The sequence below is a fragment of the Carcharodon carcharias genome, chromosome 5, assembly GCF_017639515.1.
Source record: "Carcharodon carcharias isolate sCarCar2 chromosome 5, sCarCar2.pri, whole genome shotgun sequence".
NCBI lineage: Eukaryota > Metazoa > Chordata > Chondrichthyes > Lamniformes > Lamnidae > Carcharodon > Carcharodon carcharias.
Window position 1 is genome coordinate 145,902,203 of NC_054471.1, and position 12,514 is coordinate 145,914,716.

The 12,514-nt window shown below is 45.7% G+C and overlaps 1 protein-coding gene across 4 annotated transcripts in view; it reads left to right on the forward strand.

The window, feature by feature from the left end:
• Positions 1 to 12,514, forward strand: part of LOC121278097 (4-galactosyl-N-acetylglucosaminide 3-alpha-L-fucosyltransferase 9-like) — a 60,918-nt gene that overhangs the window by 2,219 nt on the left and 46,185 nt on the right. For 2 of the 4 annotated variants that reach the window (XM_041188163.1, XM_041188164.1), the window contains exon 1: positions 3,429 to 3,621. The exons of 1 other annotated variant lie outside the window; for it this stretch is intronic. The gene's annotated coding sequence lies outside the window, so the exon portion shown is untranslated. Of the gene's footprint in view, positions 1 to 3,428; positions 3,622 to 12,514 lie in introns of those variants that run through there. One more of the 4 variants, XM_041188161.1, reaches the window with a different exon arrangement.

Consider the following 12,514-nt stretch of genomic DNA (forward strand, 5'->3'; position numbering starts at 1 on the left):
ACGGAGGAGAGTAGTGGTGGATGGGGATTGTTCGGGCCTCTGTTCGAGGAAGAAGCTAAGGGCCCTCAGACCATCCTGGTGGGGGATGGAGGTGTAGAGGGATTGGACGTCCATGGTGAAGAGGAAGCGGTAGGGGCCAGGGAACTGGAAATTGTTGATGTGACGTAAGGTGTCAGAGGAATCACGGATGTAGGTGGGAAGGGACTGGACAAGGGGAGAGAGAAGGGAGTCAAGATAACGAGAAATGAGTTCTGCCACTGCCACTGCTCTTCAAGAAATGCCTACCTCCTTGAAGAAGTTCTGTTCCTCTCTGCGACAAGATTTCCGGATCTCTCTGTTGCCTTGTTCACCTTCATTGCTTTCCATTTCTCTCCTAGTGTTTGACAAGGTGTTTACTAAAACCCGCTTTCACAGCCATATCTCCTTTCTCAGTGACTGTCTCCGTCTCCGACTTACCCCACGTGGATTTCAACTGGAATTCCACCCCTCATGTTTCGAACCCACCCAGGATTACAGGTATCTCCGGGACATAAAACGTTTCTCGGACTGCTGTTCCCGTCACATTCTGAAATCCACTCTCAGTGCCATGCGCCGCCATATGGACACACTCGACCTCTCCCTCCAGCAGCACCGCCGTACCCTTTTTCAAAGCTGCGCGTGCCCCCAGTTTCATTTTATCCTTCGGCTCATCCGACGCCTCAACAAGAAACTTTTTCTCTTTCTCTCAAGTGCTAAGGAACGCAAGCTCCAACAACTCATCGACACCAACACCCATCTAGGACCCTCCACCCCTGCCTGTCCCTCCGTCCCCACCCTTTCTTTCAGTCCCAACCCCAGCCGTGTATTCACTATACCCCCTGACCTTCCCCTCTCCGATGCTGAACGTTCAGTGCTCAGCAAAGGACTTAGTTTCATACCCTTACGCCCTCACCTCAATGAATTTCGGGCTCGGCATGATACTGAACTCTTCTTCCGCCGTCTTCGTCTCCGGGCTCACTTCTTTGGGCAGGAGTCCTCTCCCAGTTCAACGGATCCTTTTACCCATCTCCAATATTCTCCCGCCACCTGGACCCCTCCCTCTGGATTCTTACCTTCTCTCGATCTTTTCATTGAGAACTGTCGGCGCGACATTAGTCGTCTCAATTTCTCTGCTCCTCTCACCCATTCTAACCTGTCTCTCTCTGAACTTACTGCACTCCATTCTCTCAGGTCCAACCCTGACATTGTCATCAAACCCGCTGACAAGGGTGGTGCTGTTGTTGTCTGGTGCACTGACCTCTACCTCGCGGAGGCTGAGCGTCAACTCGCAGACACTTCCTCCTACCTCTCCCTGGACCATGACCCCACCACTGAACATCAAGCCGCTGTTTCCAGGACTGTCACTGACCTCATCTCCTCTGGGGATCTCCCTCCCACAGCTTCCAACCTGATAGTCGCCCAACCTCGGACGGCCCGCTTCTATCTCCTACCCAAAATCCACAAACAGAACTGCCCCGGTAGACCGATCGTCTCAGCTTGCTCCTGCCCCACAGAACTCATTTCTCGTTATCTTGACTCCCTTCTCTCTCCCCTTGTCCAGTCCCTTCCCGCCTACATCCGTGATTCCTCTGACACCTTACGTCACATCAACAATTTCCAGTTCCCTGGCCCCTACCGCTTCCTCTTCACCATGGACGTCCAATCCCTCTACACCTCCATCCCCCACCAGGATGGTCTGAGGGCCCTTAGCTTCTTCCTCGAACAGAGGCCCGAACAATCCCCATCCACCACTACTCTCCTCCGTCTGGCTGAACTTGTTCTCACGCTGAACAATTTCTCCTTCAACTCCTCTCACTTCCTCCAAATAAAAGGTGTGGCTATGGGTACCCGCATGGGCCCCAGCTATGCCTGTCTCTTTATGGGGTATGTGGAACATTCCTTGTTGCAGTCCTACTCCGGCCCCCTTCCACAACTCTTTCTCCGGTACATCGATGATTATTTCGGTGCCGCTTCATGCTCTCGTCAGGACTTGGAAAAATTTATTAATTTTGCTTCCAATCTCCACCCCTCCATCATTTTCACGTGGTCCATCTCTGACACTTCCCTTCCCTTCCTTGGCCTCTCTGTCTCAATCTCTGGTGATAGACTGTCCACCAATATCCATTACAAACCCACCGACTCCCACAGCTATCTCGACTACAGCTCCTCACACCCCACTTCCTGTAAGGACTCCATCCCATTCTCTCAGTTCCTTCGCCTCCGTCGCATCTGTTCCGATGATGCTACATTCAAAAACAGTTCCTCTGACATGTCCTCCTTCTTCCTTAACCGAGGTTTTCCAGCCACGATCGTTGACAGGGCCCTCAACCGTGTCCGGCCCATCTCCCGCGCATCCGCCCTCACTCCTTCTCCTCCCTCCCAGAAACATGATAGGGTCCCCCTTGTCCTCACTTATCACCCCACCAGCCTCCGCATTCAAAGGATCATCCTCCGCCATTTCCGCCAACTCCAGCATGATGCCACCACCAAACACATCTTCCCTTCACCCCCCTTATCGGCATTCCGTAGGGATCGCTCCCTCCGGGACACCCTGGTCCACTCCTCCATCACCCCCTACTCCTCAACCCCCTCCTATGGCACAACCCCATGCCCACGCAAAAGATGCAATACCTGCCCCTTCACTTCCTCTCTCCTCACCGTCCAAGGACCCAAACACTCCTTTCAAGTGAAGCAGCATTTCACTTGCATTTCCCCCAACTTAGTCTACTGCATTCGTTGCTCCCAATGTGGTCTCCTCTACATTGGAGAGACCAAACGTAAGCTGGGCGACCGCTTTGCAGAACACCTGCGGTCTGTCCGCAAGAATGACCCAAACCTCCCTGTCGCTTGCCATTTTAACACTCCACCCTGCTCTCTTGCCCACATGTCTGTCCTTGGCTTGCTGCATTGTTCCAGTGAAGCCCAACGCAAACTGGAGGAACAACACCTCATCTTCCGACTAGGGACTTTACAGCCTTCCGGACTGAATATTGAATTCAACAACTTTAGGTCATGAGCTCCCTCCCCTATCCCCACCCCCTTTCTGTTTCCCCCTTCTTTTTTTTCCCCAATAAATTATAAAGATTTTCCTTTTCCCACCTATTTCCATTATTAAAAAAAAACCACTAGAGCTATACCTTGAGTGCCCTACCATCCATTCTTAATTAGCACATTCGTTTAGATAATATCACCAACTTTAACTTTAACACCTATGTGTTCTATTGTACTATTGTCGTTGACATCTTTTGATGATCTGCTTCTATCACTGCTTGTTTGTCCCTACAACCACACCAACCCCCTCCACCTCTCTATCTCTCCGCCCCCCCCCCCCACACACACCTTAAACCAGCTTATATTTCAGCTCTTTCCTGGACTCGAACTCAAGTTCTGTCGAAGGGTCATGAGGACTCGAAACGTCAACTCTTTTCTTCTCCGCCGATGCTGCCAGACCTGCTGAGTTTTTCCAGGTAATTCTGTTTTTGTTTTGGATTTCCAGCATCCGCAGTTTTTTTGTTTTTATCTCTGTGATCAACGCACTTGCCCTATCACAAATCTGTTGGGAAAAGACGGAAAATCTTCGACCAGATTGTGGGAAAGTAAGAGGTGAATCCCAAATATTCTTTCATTTCAGGGGAAGGACCCATTCCCAGTGGGATTGAATGGTTTTTATTCATGCTGAAAGGTCCCGATCAAAGACAAGGAATTGATCGGGGACCTGCTGGAGATTGTCCAGTGAAAAGTTGGAAACTTTCTAAAACGTCTCCAATCACTTTAACATGTTGAGTCTGGAACTGGCTCCTGTCAGGAACGGGAGGGAGAGGGAATTTTACACATTTTACACATTAAACCGTCAGAGTCAAACACAGCGACCCGGAAGAGAGACGGAAATGAAAAGGAGGAACATAATCTTGTGTCGGCCATTGAAGTGTTTATATGTTTGAAGTTAAATAATTCATTGTGGACCGCAGGGGTGGTCGTGAATACCAGTGTGCAGGTGAAGTGAAAAAGTGATCCATCAGGTGTTTTTGAAGAGTGTGATCCTGCGTCACATTCCGTAACTGCCCCCTCATTAGAACGCTGTGATGAAAATGCATTTTTAAATCTGAATTCAGTTTTTAATTTGGATTTTATTATTGTTCCAATCAACAGGCAACGGCTTAAAATTCTATAAGTATGCAGCATACTTTTCAACAGAAAAATGCTTAGCTCAAAGAGCAGACAGGCTGGCTGGCTGAGTCGCTCAAAAAGTTCAATGATTGTCTTTCTGGGAGCTTCTTTGCTGCTCCCTGCCTTTAAGATTAACTTGCACAACACCAAACACAAGCTGTAGCTATTTGTATAAACTGGCTCTCTGTACTGGCAGTGTGGGTTGGATGTTTGGTATTTACAGGGATGGACATGAGGACCCCTATCTATTACCAGATAACCTGTATGTTGTATGTTTGGTGTCAAACTACACTTTTTCTTCCACTGCAGCCATAATATCTGCTCTGCTTTTTCTCATTTCCCTTTCTACCTATCCTCTTAGATATTCACACACTCTCATAAATATATATCACAAACTCACTATCTCATAAATATCTTTTACTTTGATTTCTCTTGTGCCTCATTTATCACCTGCAACTATCACTTTGGCCATTTAACCGTCTTTTATCCTCCACTGTTGGACCCTGGTCACTAGTTTGTTTGGACTTATGGATCGGGGTTGCGCACTTGTTTCGGGATGGCCGAGGTGGTACAGTAGACAGAGTAGATCAGCAGACAGTTCTTAGGTAGAGCACATTCTGTATATTTACAAAGGAACTCAGAAGTTAGGGTTTTTTTTTGAAAAATATACTTTATTCATAAAATATCTGGAAGAACATTACAAAACATTTCAAAATCGCCATCACAAAGAGTACAATCAGATTCAACTTTTACACATGGATCACGAGGTGCTTCAATACAATTAATGAATATTACAATCATTTCAATATGGTCATTACAGACAATCAGACAATGATATTGGAGTTATCAACATACATCATGTTGCACTCAGGTGCTTCAGTATAATTATAATACAATTAGTATTCAATGCGTACATTCACCCGGCCCCTCGGTGCACTATGGCAGAAAGGCCTTTGAGGCGGCTACCCCAAGCTATAGTGCGTCCCTCAGTATGTAATCCTGGACCTTGGAATGTGCCAGTCTGCAACACTCGGTTGGGGACAACTCTTTGTGCCGGAAGACCAACAAGTTTCGGGCAGACCAAAGAGCGTTTTTCACCGAGTTGATGATCCTCCAGCTGCAGTTGATGTCTGTCTCAGTGTACGTCCCTGGATACAGCCTGTAGAGCAGAGTCCTGTGTCGCTGAACTGCTAGGGATGAACCTTGACAGAAACCACTGCATCTCTCTCCAGACCTTCTTTGCAAAGGCACATTCCACAAGGAGATGAACATTGGTCTCATCCCCACCACAGCCACCTCGAGGGCAACGTGAAGAGGAGGGTGAGACTCCTGGCATGTTGGAAGGATCTGACGGGGAGGGCCTTTCTCACCACCAGCCAAGCTACACCTTGGTGCTTGTTGGAAGGTTCTGGTGATGAGGCATTCTGCCAAATGGCTTTGACAGTCTGCTCGGGGAACCATCCCACAGGATCCACCCTCTTCTTTTCCCGCAGGGCCTCTAAGATTTTATGTGCCGACCACTGCCTGACGGACTTGTGGTCAAAGGTGTTTCTCTGCATAAATTTTTCCACGAGGGACAGGTGGTACGGCCCGGTCCAACTACTTGGAGCGTTCCGCAGCAGCGTGGCCAGACCTATCCTTCGCAACACCTGTTGTCTGCTCCCTGTCTCTACATTACAGGCTCTAACTAAAGACTACTGACTATTAGTAGTCTGTGCCATTCTACTATTGGATACTAAGATCATGTGATCTCTCATTGTAACATTCTTCTTAAAGGTATATTACACATCAGATTACCACATCCAACTAATCATTTTCCTGGCTATTTTATTTTCCTGCGTGTGTTTGCCTATTTAAGTGATGTTCAACTGTAAGATCCTCCTGTCCTGAGGAAGAGTCCTAGAACTGAAATGTTGACCAAATCCTGTTTTCTCCACAAATACTGACTGAGCTGGTGAACATTTCCAGCTTCTGCTTTTGTTTCTGATTTCCAGCATCTGCAGTATTTTACTTTTTTCTCTTACAATTAACAATTTGTTAGGCCTAGTAAAGACACATCATTTTCCTAACTTTGAAGGCATGAACTTTATTCAATGTGGACTCTATGAAACTGATTTTCTCTTTAAAATGGTCATTGTGCTGCAAAGATGGCTGCTGAAGGTCAAATGACCTGGCTCGTGTATTCAAAGACTGCATCTCTGTCTAACAAGGACACAAAGATACATTCCAGACTAAGAGATGTCAACTACCATCAGCAGACAATCAAGACACCCTGGTCCACTTCTCTATCACCCCCTACACCTCAACACCCTCCCACGGCACCTTCCCATGCAATTGCAGATGTAACACCTGCCCCTTTACTTTCCCCCTCCTCACCGTCCAAGGGCCTAAACACTCCTTTCAAGTGAAGCAGCATTTCACTTACACTTCCCTCAATTTAGTCTACTGCATTCGCTGCTTCCAATGAGGTTTCCTCTACATTGGAAAGACCAAACGCAGACTGGGTGACCGCTTTGCGGAACACCTTCGGTCTGTCCGCAAGCATGACCCAGACCTCCCTGTCACTTGCCATTTCAACACACCACCCTGCTCTCATGCCCACGTGTCCGTCCTTGGCCTGCTGCAATGTTCCAGTGAAGCTCAATGCAGACTGGAGGAACAGCACCTCATCTTCCGACTAGGCACTTTACAGCCTTCCGGACTGAATATTGAGTTTAACAACTATAGATCATGAACTCTCTCCTCCACCCCATCCCCTTTTTTCCAATAATTTATATAGATTTTTCTTTTCCCACCTATTTCCATTATTTTTAAATGTATTTCCATCCATTGTTTTATCTCTAGCTTTTAGCCTATTTCGATCCCTTCCCCCCACCCCACCCCCACCAGGGCTGTCTATACCTTGCTCGTCCTGCTTTCTACCCTTAATGTCACCAATTAGCACATTTCTTAGCTAATATCATCCCCACCCCCTTTCCGATCCCCCCCTTTTTCTCCAATAATTTATATAGATTTTTCTTTTCCCACCTATTTCCATTATTTTTAAATATATTTCATTGTTTTATCTCTACCTTTTAGCCTTTTTTGATTCCTTCACTCCACCCTACCCCCACTAAAGCTATCTGTACCTTGCTTGTCCTGATTTCTACCTTTAATTAGCACATTCCTTAGATAATATCATCACCTTCAACACCTCTTTGTCCTTTTGCCTTTGACATCTTTTGGCAATGTCCACCTATCACTGACCCTCTCTTCAGCTCTACCTGTCCCATCCCCCCTTAAACCAGCTTATATTTCGCCTCTCCTATTTTTCCTTAGTTCTGTTGAAGAGTCATACGGACTCGAAACGTTAACCGAATACCTTTCCGCAGATGCTGTCAGACCTGCTGAGTTTTACCAGGTATTTTTGTTTTTGTTTCCATCAGGAGACATTCCTGAATTGAATGGGTATTTTTGAAACAAAGAAAGTCATTGTGATCCCCTCAGGATGAATGCCTTGGAACAATAAACCAGAATGTGGCTAATCTGCTAAAACAATGACCATAATTGGAAAAGGAGCTGCAGTTGTGAGGAGTCATATGGCAAGGCAGCCATGTTTGTCTCCTTGTAACATTTAAAATGCTGACTGTGGAAAGTGAGACACAGCAGCACCAGAAAGGGCAGTAAGATCCATGCCTTAAAGAATCGGAGGCTGTAACATCGCAAAGTCTTCAAGCCTGTTCCTTTTTGGATCCACCAATACCTCAAGCTAATGTACTGGTTAGACTACAAGCAACTTCTTTGTGAACTCCTGAAAGTCTATCTCTTTGAGAGAAAACTGAAATGACTTTGGCATATGAATTCAGCTGTTAAATTCACCTGAACTACCCTTCAGGAGTGAAAATGTCTTGTATGTTTTCTAAAATAAGGAACAGGTTTGTAGTGGAGTTCCCCAGGGGTAAGTGTTGGGATCTTTGCTTTTCCTGATACATATTAATGACCTGGACTGTGGTGTGCAGGGCATTATTTCAACATTTGCAGCTAATACCAAGATTGGAAATGCCATCTGTGATAGAGATGGTCCTGAACTTCAAAAGGACATTGAAAAGGACATTGACATGTTGGAGGATAGGGCAGACAAGTAGCAGATGAAGTTCAATGCAGAGAAGTGTGAGGTAATTCATTTTAGCAAGAAAAATATGGTGAGACCGTATAAAATAGAGGGAATGTCTCTAAAGGAGGTGCAGGAACAGATGGACTTCAGTGTATACATAGATAGGTCATTGATGGCAAGGCATGTTGAGAGAGCAGTTAATAAAGCATATATTATCTTAGGCTTTATTAATAGGGGCATTGAGTACAAGAATAAGGAGGTCATGTTGAATTTGTATAAGACACTAGTTAGGCCTCATCTGGAGTGCTGTGTCCGGCTCTGGGCTCTACACTTGAAGAAGGATGTAAAGTATTTAGAGAGAGTCCAGAGGAGATTCACAAGACTGTTTCCAGGGAGAAAGAACTATAGCTATAAGATAGATCGGAGAGGTTGGGACTCTTTTTTTCTTGGAGGAGATTGGATAGAGGTATTCAAGATGTTGAGGGGTATGGACAGGGTAAATAGTGAGAAGCTGTTCCCATTCAAGGGTACATCAAGAACTAGTGGACACAGATACAAAATAATTGGCAAAAGGAGTAAATGTGATAGTGAGGAAAAATTTGTTCACACAGAGGGTGGTTAGAATCTGGAAAAATCTTCCTGAAAGGGTGGTGGAGGCAGGTTCAGTCGAGATATTCAAAAGGGAATTGGACTGCTATCTGAAAATAGAGAACGTGTAAGGTTATGGGGATAAAGCAGAGCAGTGGGACAAGTTGGAATGCTCTTTCAGAGAGCTGAATGGCCTCCTTCTGTACTGTAAATATACTGTGTATCAACTGCTTTGGTTCATAGGAACATAGATGCAGGAATAGGCAATTTAGACCCTTGACCCTGTTCTGCCATTCAATGAGATCACGACTGATCGAAGACCTTTGCGCTGCATCCCATAATATCTTTGAACCACTAAAATCTATCAATCTCAGATTGAAATTTACAGTTGAAGTATCATCAACGGCCATTTGTGCAATAACTGTTTCCTAATTTCACTCCTAAAATGTTTAACTCTAATTTTTAGACTGTGTCACCTAATTCTTGACTCCCCAACCAGCAGAAACAATTTCTCTCTAACTACCCTGTTTCCCTTAATATCATGAAAACCTGAGTCAAATCACCTCTTAATTTTGTTTTATTGATTCATGGGATGTGGTCATTGCTGGCTAGGCCAGCATTTATGGCCATCCCTAGTTGCCCTTGAGAAGGTGGTGGTGAGTTACCTTCTTGAACTGTTGCAGCCCATGTGGTGTAGGTATACCCGCAGTGCTGTTAGGAAGGGAGTTCCAGGATTCTAACCCAGCGACAGTGGAGGAACGATCATATATTTCCAAGTCAGGGTGGTGAGTGGCTTGGAGCGGAACTTTCAGGTGGTGGTGCTCCCATGTGCCTGATGCCCTTGTCCTTCTAGATGGCAATCGGGGATTTGGAAGATGCAGTCTGAGGAGCCTTGGTGAGTTCCTTAAGTGCACCTTGTAGATGGTACACACTGCTGCTACTGTGCATCAATGGTGAAGGGAGTGAATGTTTGTGGATCTGGTGCCAATCAAGCAGGCTGCTTTGTCCTGGATGGTGTCAAACTTCTTGAGTGTTGTTGGAGCTGCGCTCATCCAGGCAAGTGGGGAGTATTCCATCACACTCTTGACCTGTGCCTTGTAGATGGTGGACAGGCTTTGGGGAGTCAGGAGGTGAGTTGCTTGTCACAGGATTGCTAGCCTCTGACCTGCTTTTGTGTCCACAGTTTTTATAAGGCTAGTCCAGTTCAGTTTCTGGTCAATGGTAACCCCTAGGATGTTGATAGTGGGGGATTCCACAATGGTAATGCTATTGAATGTCATGGGGCGATGGCTAGATTATTTCTTGTTGGCGATGGTCATTGCCTGGCACTTATCTGGCACGAATGTTACTTGCCGCTTGTCAGACCAAGGCTGGATATTGTCCAGGTCTTGCTGCATTTGGACATGGACGGCTTCAGTATCTGAATTCTAGGCAATACAACACTAGCTTGTGTAATCTCACCTCGTAATTAAATCCTTTGGCCTGAATTTTTCCTACATTGGGCGGGCTTGGCGGTAGCTTGATCCAAGGTGGAGGAGGAGGCGGTGGCGGAGCTAGGCACTGCCATTTTACATGGGGGAACCAATTAAGGCCTGCCGAGCGTAATATGCGAGCAGTAACTCTTGAGCGCTTCCTGTGCAGGCAGGGAGAGAAGGGAGAGTCTGATCCAGCGCTCTTTGCGCCCGCAAAAGAGCACTTCAATCTTCCTGAGGCATGGAGCTGCCTCAGGGAGATTGAAGCGCCTTAGAAAAAAATGCATAAATGAAATAAAAATTTAATCAAACATGTCCCCTCATGTGATTGTGTCACACGAGATGGGACATGTTTTTATGTTTCAGAAAAATGTTTTATTTAATTCATAAAAGCTTTAGGAATCCTCATCCCGCTCATGAATGAGTTTTCCTAAAAAACGTAAAGGCTACCTCTCCTTTTCGCCTGCCTGCCAACCGTAATATCATTCTGGTATGACTGTTTGACTGGTCTTTAAGAATTATTGTCATGGATAGAAAATGGATAGAAGCATGGAAAGAAGATTGGCTGTCTGGCAGGAGGCAGAGAGTGGGGTAAGGGGGTCCTTCTCAGGATGGCGGCCGGTGACTAGTGGAGTTCCGCAGGGGTCAGTGTTGGGGCCACAACTTTTCACTTTATACATTAATGATCTAGATAATGGAACTGAGGACATCCTGGCTATGTTTGCAGATGATACAAAGATAGGTGGAGGGACAGGTAGTATTGAGGAGACAGGGAGGCTGCAGAAGGATTTGGATAGGTTAGGAGAATGGGCAAAGAAGTGGCAGATGGAATACAACATGGGGAAGTCTGAGGTCATGCACTTTGGTAGGAAGAATAGAGGCGTAGACTATTTTCTAAATGGGGAGAGAATTCAGAAATCTGGAGTGCAAAGGGACTTGGGAGTCCTAGTCCAGGATTCTCTTAAGGTTAACTTACAGGTTGAGTCCGTAGTTAGGAAGGCAAATGTAATGTTGGCATTTATTTCGAGACGACTAGAATATAAAAGCAGGGATGAACTGCCGAGGCTTTATAAGGCTCTGGTCAGACCACATTTAGAATATTGTGAGCAATTTTGGGCCCCGTATCTCAGGAAGGATGTGCTGGCCCTGGAGAGGATCCAGAGGAGGTTTACGAGAATGATCCCAGGAATGAAAGGCTTAACATATGGGGAATGTTTGAGGACTCGGGGTCTCTATTCGATGGAGTTTAGAAGGATGAGGGGGGATATGGTTGAAACTTACAGAATACTGAAAGGCCTGGATAGAGTGGACATGGGGAAGATGTTTCCATTAGCAGGAGAGACTAGGACCCGAGGGCACAGCCTCAGAGTAAAGGGAAGACCTTTTAGAACAGAGATGAGGAGAAACTTCTTTAGCCAGAGAGTGGTGAATCTATGGAATTCCTTGCCACAGAAGGCTGTGGAGGCCAGGTCATTGAGTGTATTTAAGACCGAGATACATAGGTTCTTGATTGGTAAGGGGATCAAAGGTTACGGGGAGAAGACGGGAGAATGGGGTTGAGAAACTTATCAGCCATGATTGAATGGCGGAGCAGACTTGATGGGCTGAATGGCCTAATATCTGCTCCTATGGTCTTATGGGCTTTATTTCCCATTCCTTCAAACAAAATGAAGTGGCAAGGTCTGTTTTATATTGACAAGTATGATCCACAACATGAAACAGATCAATTGAACTTGCAATTAAAACTTTAGGACTAGTTTGCACTCTATTCAATTGGCTCTCTTTAATTACTACCTAATTGACCCCTCTAGATATTATTCCTGGTAATTTTCATAACTAGTGCAGTGAGTTTTTAAATTATAAAATGATTTTCCAACTAACATTCCAATTTCAGTGTCATTTCTAGGTGAACCATTCAGTTAGTCCACCTTGTCCACTATTTCTCCACATCTCTGCAATTATTCTGTCTTCCATTTTGAAGGCTACTATTCTGTTTCCACCACCCAATTAGGCAATACATTCCAAATCCCAACCACCTGTTGCATAAAATGGTTTTTCCTAATGTCACCTCTGGTTCTTTTGCCAATCAACTTAAATTTGGAACAATATCCTTCCTAAAGCGTGGTGGCCAGATTTGGTGACGGTACCCCAGCTGGGGCCAAAGTACTGTTGGATA